We start from the raw sequence: 8,794 nt of genomic DNA, 5'->3' as shown, positions 1-8,794 counted from the left end.
TTTATTTTGAAAGTAATAAGTCACACAGTTTTTTGTCTAAATAGACTGGACTGAAGAGGACTTTATATATACCACACATGGTACCACTTTCTAGTAAGGCATGCTTTATAAAATGTTGCAAATAATGGCTTATGAGAAGTAATAAGAACACACTATAGGTTGCCAGGTTTTGAAAACTCTCTCTGACTGGTGTTTATCCTCTTGAGTTATCTTTTCAGCTTTTAATTTGACCCCTCTGATGACCTATCTGGTTAACATTTATAATGAAATACTTGACAGCTTGTTGTGACCTGCACACTTTTGGTGTTGGCTTATTTGCACTTGTGAAACCTGTGACCACAACCATTAAGTTAATGACCTAACATTTAAAAACGGCATGTTTGATTGCTTATTAGAAACGCTTTACTAATGACTTGACTTTTAATGACTCCCTAGCCCGACACGTTTTCCACAACATGGCAACCCAAAAGTTGTTTTAATTAATGGTTTTCAACCTTTCAATGAAGCATTACATGATTTGATAATCATTAATGAGGTAATTAATTACAACTAATAGTCTCTTTCACACATTCACAGCACAAATAATAATTAACTGATGGGAAGAAGTGGTGGCGAAACAAATATTTGATGAACCTTGCGTTGGGGTTGGTGGTCATCAAACAGGATCTTTTTCACAAGACCCGTCTCTCCTCACTTACGTCACTTTGGCTCAACTGGAAAGGCAGATGGGATTCTTTACATGGTGCACCAAAAGAACACTGCACAAAGCAGTGATTGCGTCCCCCAAGGATTAGGCAGTTGCAAAATGTCTAATACTGTACCAGACAAAGTGCACAAGCATGACACAAACAGGGTGCCCTGGCAGCTCCCTCGATAGAGTCCATGCCGTGGCGGCCCGAGGGCCCTTTGCTGCATGTCATCCTCATGTCCTGCAGGTTTCTCTCTCTATCAAAACAAATCAGAAATTCCAACAAAAAAAAAAACTGTTTAAAAACATACGAAAGGGTCTACTGAGGTGTCCTTAGGCAATTCACTGACACGGCACTAAATCCTGTTCACATTGAACTCTGGCCAACTGGACCCACTGACATGACCAGGGTGTGAATAGTGCTTCATTCAATCAAACCTGTTGACTGAGCTGTATGCATGTCAGGACAACATTTGAATATTCTCAGAGTGTGTCACAACTTAAGCTGACACTTATGATGTGATCAATGAGCTCAATAAAGCCTCGAGACTGAATTGCACCCTGCCCGATGTCGTAAAGCAATGCCACATCATGAGACAGCATCACGAGGTCTGCTGTCCTCATGAGGGTCACATCATGACGAAGAAGAAATATATCTATCAGGGACTGAGAAAATATTTGTCCCGCCGTTCAAACAATTCCCTCAAGAGAAAGAGGTATGGGGGGGGGGGAAACACAGTTAAAGAGTCTATTCAAGGCTTAATCTAGTGCCACATTTAAGACTGACCTTGCTCTGCCCCCATAAAGAACGATTGTGTTTATATTATGAGGATACTAATGGACAGAGCACAGTACAGTAATCAACTTTATTATGTCTTATATCTTTATTACATTGATTATTGGGGTTTAAAAATACCATAGGTATTATCACAAGGTACAATAAGGTCACTATAAAGACAGAATTGAGCACCACAGACAGTTTAAATCCCTATAGGGACATTATAAGACATGACGTGTGTGTGTGTGAGTGTCTGTGTTTAGGTGAGGCAGCTGGAAGTAATCCCATTTAGGTACCAGCGTACAGGACTTTTGTTGGGCCCTAACCCTTATTTGACAGGAAATCCACACTTCAGCCGTTAACGGGCGGCGGACTTAAAGCCCTCCAGAGAGAGCAGCAGGGGGAAGAAATGGTTTGAGGTAAATGCCAGACGCCCGGCCCTCCCTCATTAAGACGCGTGCAGCTCATTTAATTTTTCTTTGGTCCCTTTTTCTCCCTTTGGTCTGTGTGTGTGTGTGTGCAGGAACGTACCAGCAGGTGTAGAGGTGTGTGTGTGTGCTCAGCGGTTCTAGGCTTTGGCAGCAGGCACGGAGGTGCACAGCGCACCCTACACACATCACACCCGCAACGTCAATCAGTGTCAGTGCAAAGAAGGAATCCAGACGCTCAGAAAATCTGTCTTGGAGCAAATTTTTGTACCCTTTGAACTACAGCTAGCCCCCTTGTGCCTCGCAAGCATCAGGTAAATAAGTTACGGCTTGACAGCTGATTATGCATCGGGGGAGAAGAGGTTGGAAGTGGGAGTGCTCTTTCATAACTGAACAAAGCAATGGGGATATTAACTTCCATGATTTATTTTTTCATTCAAAGCCCCAGGCGTATTCCTGAGGATTCCAAAAATATTATTAATAATTCCGCAGAATGACTGAGAGCATGGAAAGTATAGTGTAGATATAGATATATAGATATACAACACTTTATTTCACTAGCTTAAGACGCAGATGCAGAAGTGTCTTAAACGTATTCTTTCTAATGGCCAGCAGGGGGCGACTCTTTTGGTTGCAAAAAGAAGTCAGATTGTATAAAGTTATTTAAACATTTCAAACATGACTTTATGGTCTCACTTGCGAATTTATAGTCTTCAATCCAGCACGATGTTCAGTTCGTAAATGATGGTACCATTTAGAGTAAAAGAGACAATAAAGCTGGGTACACTTGAGCGTTGTCACTTTGTGATTGACAGGTCGCTACCATGGCATTGTTTGGTCTGGGAGTTGTGCACGTGTTTGTCGCAGAACTCCAAACACTTTTACATTGTGTTTTCAGTTCATAAATGTTAATTGTAACTTTAAAAAAACCAAGATGGAGGCAGCCGAAATGCCGAACTCAAGGTTTAGTCCAAAAGACAATGAGTGACGTCCCGTTGACTACCTCCACTTCCTACATACAGTCTATGTTTGGAAAGTGTGTCCATTTGGAGCGGCCAACGGAAGTGCTGTAAAGGTCCGCCGCGGACGACATGCTCCACTCCAATGAGCCCCGAAGACCCATTGATATTGAACAAGTAGCATGCCCAAACTGCAAAAACTTCGACGGTGCACGTCATATGATCTCAAGGAAAACTCTCGCCAAGAGTAAAGTAGAACGGATGAAAAGTTCTTGAGATATGCAAAGGACACACAGACACAGATTCTGTGCTCTACAGATAGATGCCCACATAAAAGCATACCTATTTCATGGCCTGCTGAGCTACATAAACAGGTGTGGACAGGGGAAGTGAGGAAGCAGAGGAGGGAGACCCAGATATGAGCAGTGTTCATCATAGGGGAGAGCTGGGAGGTTTTGGAGTGTGTCACCTCCCAAGGCCAGAACAGCACTATGCCAACATGTGTAATTCTAAGATGAACTCGTAGCATTCAAAGTTTGAGTTCTCTTCTTTTTTGGACAATTCTTGATTTTGAGAGATTTTATGGGTGTTACCTGGACTTACCTTATCAGGGTCCAGATGTCCATGCCTTGACCTGGGGCAATATCTCTAACAATGCCGGCCATCCCACGTGAATGATTTTTACCCCAATCTCTCTAATTACTTTACACCCCAGCTGCCCAACAAACACTCCCTGTCCCCGCTTCCCTCCATTCCTGCAGATGAAGGAGGCTAATCACCGGTGTGATCTCCCCCTTTTCACCTATGACCCCCCCGACACTAGAATAACAACCTCCATACCAGCCCCCCAAACCCTCGACGCCCCCCACCCCCCAATTAGGAGGGTGCTTTTTCCTTTGCAGATGACAGATGAGGGGTCAGAGGGTTGTCAGACCCCCTTGCTAGTTTCTCCTCGTGCCCGCCGAGGGATGAAACAGGAGGACATCCTTGCCTTGGGGAGTGACAAGGAAAAAAGGTTTAGCGATGGAAGTTGTATTGACATAGATGAATGACTGTCTGACAACTGGGCACAGGAGCATAAAGAGTGGGGAAGTTGGGGTGGGAAGCAGATGGGAAGTTAGACCTGTTGGACGGAGTTTAAGTTAAAGAAGAAAAAGGTATTCAAGGAAAAGAGAGGCCGTGAACAACTGCTGCGGCAAGACTGAAAAATGTGACATTAAAGTAAAAAGAATCAGAGGTCAGACAAAGAGAGTGTGAGTATATTGAAGGATTGAATGACCGGAGTAAAAACGAATGAAATTGAGAACAGGGGAGGAAAAAGACAGGGAGAGATAAGGCATCGCTTGCTGTGCTGAAACGCTACAGCGAGCCGCTGCAATAAAAGCAGAGCTGCAGTCCAATGAATCAAGGCGTCGGGGGCTTTCCTCTCTCTGTTGTGTGTTATGTCCACTGCTAATGGTCAGCAGATGTGGAGGTATTTCACAAGTGCGGCTTTGGAAAACATTCCCGCACATAAATCCAATTAGGTCGGACCCTGCACACGAGCTAGCTAGCCAGCAGTCGAGTGCGCTCGCGACCGCCCAAATGCTCCACAGACACAGTTGACTTAAATAATCTGATTTTTCACAGCAGGTAGAGAAAGATGTAGACTTAGTATTTCTTAAATAACTTTTTAAGTTTAAGTAAACCAATGTTCTAATTCGGGATTTTGGCTATTTAACTTTTGTCTGGTAGTGATTTTGTGGTGGGTGATCAGCTTTCTTTTTTTGTATAGGTGGTCCAACAAAACATATTGGAAAGAGGGGATTCTTGTGACAACGTCACAGATTGCATTTCAGGCCAAAGTTGTATCATCTATTGGAAATGCTCCTTGTCCTCAGATCACCCCTGGTATCAAAACACGCCGATTAAAAAACTGTGTACGAACTCTGTGCCAAGCTAATATACCTCCAGGCCGCAACAACATAATCATGGTTGCTCTGGGAGTCATCCAACGAAAAACATCCCTTTCTCTAAATCAGTTATTTGTTCCTGACAGTACAAAGCCTTCCTTTTCACAAGAGACTTGTATCCAGATGACCTCGCTTATATTTGTTGTTCCAATATGAATTTCATTTCATGGGGTGAGGTCATCAGGCCATCAGTATTCGACAAAATGATGAAATCACAGATGTGCTAACGTTACATGTTGGTCATTAAGTCCTCAAATTACAAAGCTGGTTCACAAATGTGGATCATTCACTGTGATATGTCAAGCATAAATAGCTTATTTGCATGGGACAGGGCAGGAAGTCACTGATCCATCAGAATGGACCTTTCCTATTGCCTGATTGAACAGGCCGTTGGCTCAGCCCATTGCGTTGGAAGCATCCCCCTGGTCATTCCTATGAAAGTTGAAAAGTGGCGCATTGCGCAAGAAAAGATAGATTTTCGAGTATAAAATTCAGATAAAATGGACCCCGTGGCATTATGTTACGGATCCAAGAAATTGTAATTCCACCGTTTGGCCTACATGTGAAATTTGCTTCAAAGCCTGGAGCTCTACCTTAAATACAATGCTTTATTTGCAAGCTTTGGAAGTTGAGTGTGCACAAAATTTTCTTTTTTTATCTTATCTTAAGGCATATTTTCCTTTACTGGACAAATAAAGAGTGTAGTAGCAGACAGGAAAGGGGGAGAGAGAGAGATTGGCATGATGTGCAACAAAGATCCCACGGTTGAAATCGAACCAGGGACGTTGTGGTTAAACGGCACTCCACACAAGCTTTTCTTATCTTATCCTTTCGACACCTGTCAATTAAAACAGCTTGCCAAGTAACCACACCATCCGCGGTTCGATTTCAACCACACAAGACAGCTTTTGACACAAAGCCTGCAAATAAAAGGAATACAAAAATAATCTGTTTGGCATGGCGAGCTTGGAACATTGCCTGAACTTCTCTATTTTCCTCAGGATGCGTTATGTGAAGTACAGTTATTATGCAAATGCAGTTTAGGCCGAGCCATAAAAGAGAGCTGACATGTTTTGTCCTCATTTGGGCTTGAACTAAATAAAACGGCAAACTGACCACAGTTAACAAAACCCGGACACTAACATCATCTAAGCAATTACAGCAGTACATATGATCTGACCTAGAGTCAGCGCTCAGCAGTGACTGCAGCCTACTGTGTCTGGATCATAAGCTATTGTTTCTCGTGTGGCAGCTGCTGCAGGCTTGTCTGGCACCTCATTCGCCGCTAACTGGCTCCACGTGTGTATAAGGACAGGTCCACATACATTTCACGTACATTCTGCACACACATGAGGTCCACACAGACAGGCGTAAATACACACCTCGCCACACGCCACAGACAGACACACGTGCACACACGCACGCTCACTAATCCCCTGGCTTTAGCGGCACAGCGGGTGTGTGGTGGTCTTGTGTGGCTTTATTAACTGGGGTGGGGCAGGGAGAGGTGAGATGGCAGAGCGAGGGATGGAAGGAGGGAGGGAGTGGGAGGACAGGATAGGGGGACGGGGGGGAGTCCCACCAGGTGCTAATAGATTTCCTGCAGCTTTGAAACATTTGCTTGCGCTGGTCTCCTGGAATGGAGTCGGGTTTCATCTGAGGCAAATTACCCAGACCGAGGATTGACCTCCCTTCAACACACACCCCAGACACACGCCAGCGACACACATCCTGACACACACTTACCAAGCGGGACAGACGTATGCACACACCCACAGTTATAGCCACATAGCACTAACATGCATCCTCGGTGGTGAAATGCCTTCACAAACTCACATCATATTTTCTGTCATGAAAGGAATAGTTCTGCATTTTTTTTGTTAACACGCTTGTTTTTGTTTTTGTTCTGAAAGTTAGATGTGAGTATTGATGTCCATCTCATGTCTGGAGCTGGGATTACAACTATTTAAGAATACAGACTGGAAGCAGGGAGAAACAGTTCAAATACACGCCCAACAACGTTGTATTTCTTTTGATTAAGTCGATCAAAAAGAGTTGTCGGGTCATTTTTTGTACTTTAGTTTCTGTGCTGTGCAAACAAGATGTAATGTATTCATTATATGTGAGTTTAGAGGTGTCGGTAGGTGAGTTTTGTTCCTTTCGGACAGAGATAGAGGAGCAATTTCTCAGCAAACAATTCCTGTTTCTATTCTTTATGCTAACCTAAGCTAATCCGATGCAGCTTCATACTGTATATCCTCCTAGACATTCGAATGGGGTGTCAACCTTCTTATATAGCCCTGGGCAAAAAAGTGAAGTTGATTAATTTCCAAACTGTCACACTGTTATGTTGGGAAACATGCCCTGACTACAAGCGATTGAGATTGATATTAACATTCTTAACTTTGAGAGAAAGAAAAAGGGCGTGTATCCCAAAGTGTTCTTTTAACTATCGTACATTTTTACAAGACATTTGCACTTATCCAGCATCTAATTCTCCCCGAGTGCCACACACATGCAGGTTTGCCACACGCCAGTTGCCTTTGATATACTTGTGGTGGGAGAGGTGCTGCACTTGTTTGCATGCTTGTAATTCCCACTTCTCTGCATGTGTGTGTGGGTATGTGTGTGTGTGTGTGTGTGTGCAGGTGCTGAATGTTTATACATTCGGCCTGAAAATTGAGGTGTGGATTTATGTAGCGGGGTGAGTGTATGTGTGGGGGTGTAATGGTTTACAAGTTTGTTTATCTGTTGTGTGGCCATGTTTTTGTATCCATATATGTGTGTGTGTGTGTGGCCTTGTAAGCATGTGCACATCTGCATCTTGCTCCAGTTGTTAGATGCAGCTGTAGGTTAATTTAGCCACAGTAAATGGGGCTTGGCGTGTCAGAGGATCTTTAAGAGAGTAGACTTTCCGTGTGGACCAGACGGTGCTTAATCACACACATTATTACTAAACAAGGTTGAAATGCTGACTTGCTGTCCTGATCAGACACCCGTGGCTCGCAGCAGAGGAAATAACTCACTCGACCAGAATAAAAGCTGCCTGACTTGTGCCTGTTATGTAATTGGCTTGGCTCTGATCTATCTGATCTGTCTCTGTAACATACATCATAGCTGTTTGCCTGGCGGTGTTAGTCATCGTTTGTGACTCTGAGCATGAATGCATGCGTTTGATCCTATGATCAGTCAAGCAGTCAGCCAATCAGTCAGTTAAAAATCTGTCTGCCAGAAGGAACAATGGTCATAGCAGGGGCCAGATGCTGGACAAATCTTTGACAATCTAATTTGCTTTTACCATTTTCTCAATTTGCATGAGTGATTCATTCCGTTTCACTGCTTTGTCAACAGATTACTGTTACCAATGTTCATTTCCTTTAAAGTGTCAGCTCACCCACTTTACTTTAGTGGGGTCTAACCATGCAGTTCTGGTGTTATTTGCCCTGGCTTTAAGATAATCACCATTGAGATACAGTATCTGCCCCTGTCCAAATGCAATAGAGGTGAATGGCATTTTGTCTGGGGTTTTAATAATCTTGATCTTAATCTTAATTTGCAACTTGTACAAGAAAGACAAGAAAACCTGAGCTATGTTGCGTGCCGTACTTGCCTCAAATTTTGGAATGTCCATGTAGATTGACTTCCTGGAGTCTTTGCTGATTACATGGCAATCATTCAGTGATGTCAAGACTTTACATCTCGCCGTTTTTGTTTGGATTAAACAAATGTGATATAAAATGTTAATTAGTGAGTGTTAGGGTGGTAGACAGCAAGAACGTGAATAAACTCCTTTCGCAAAATGTTGAACTACTCCTTTAAACTCTTGTGAAGACAGGTTTCCAAATTACATATTTGATTTGCAGAATCAATAAAAGTCACTCGTAAGATTCATGTAGCTGAATCTTTGCCATCACTTTCCATGGGTAGCTCAACATTTTTTCCCTTTCCTGTTCGGGACGCCATCGTTTGAAGACATCTTTTTTTTTACC

Source organism: Pholis gunnellus, assembly GCF_910591455.1.
Source record: "Pholis gunnellus genome assembly, chromosome: 22".
Taxonomy (NCBI): Eukaryota; Metazoa; Chordata; class Actinopteri; order Perciformes; family Pholidae; genus Pholis; species Pholis gunnellus.
This window is presented reverse-complemented; position numbering follows the sequence as displayed.